We start from the raw sequence: 627 nt of genomic DNA, 5'->3' as shown, positions 1-627 counted from the left end.
TATTCTCGGTATCAGTTCTGCTTAGTGTCAGAAACGTTATCGGCGAGAGCTTCCGTCGGGTCATATTTCTGCCTGAGATAGCGGACTGTGACTCAAGAAATGTACGTCGACAAGGAAACTAGAGAATGCCGGTATTGATCAGAACATGTGACGATGTTAAATAAGAAAGTTAATGTATGATCTACGACGTAAGTTTATAGCTGTACGTTGTTTGTACTGAACCAGTTACGAAGACATTCACAGTACCTGGTCCTCTATTAAAAAAAAAAAAAAAAAAAAAAAAAAAAAAAAAAAACTGCTGTTGTCTCTGGCCAAACACTTTCGATTCATCGTGCATTATTGTTTCCGATAATCTTAAGTAAATATGTTGTATAATCAGTGCTTCTGCTCATAACTACGTTTGTAACGCCCTAGCGTTCTAAGGCGCTGCAGTCATGAACGGTGCGGCTGGTCCCGGCGGAGGTTCGGGTCCTCCCTCGGTCATGGGTGTGTGTGTTTGTCCTTAGGATTATTTAGGTTAAGTAGTGTGTAAGCTTAGGGACTGATGACCTTAGTAGTTAAGTCCCATCAGACTTCGCACACATTTGAATTTTTTTTTTTTTAATTTTTGTAACGCGAGCACGTTGT

This window comes from Schistocerca cancellata, chromosome 2, assembly GCF_023864275.1.
Source record: "Schistocerca cancellata isolate TAMUIC-IGC-003103 chromosome 2, iqSchCanc2.1, whole genome shotgun sequence".
Taxonomy (NCBI): Eukaryota; Metazoa; Arthropoda; class Insecta; order Orthoptera; family Acrididae; genus Schistocerca; species Schistocerca cancellata.
Note: the sequence above shows the minus strand (reverse complement) of the source record.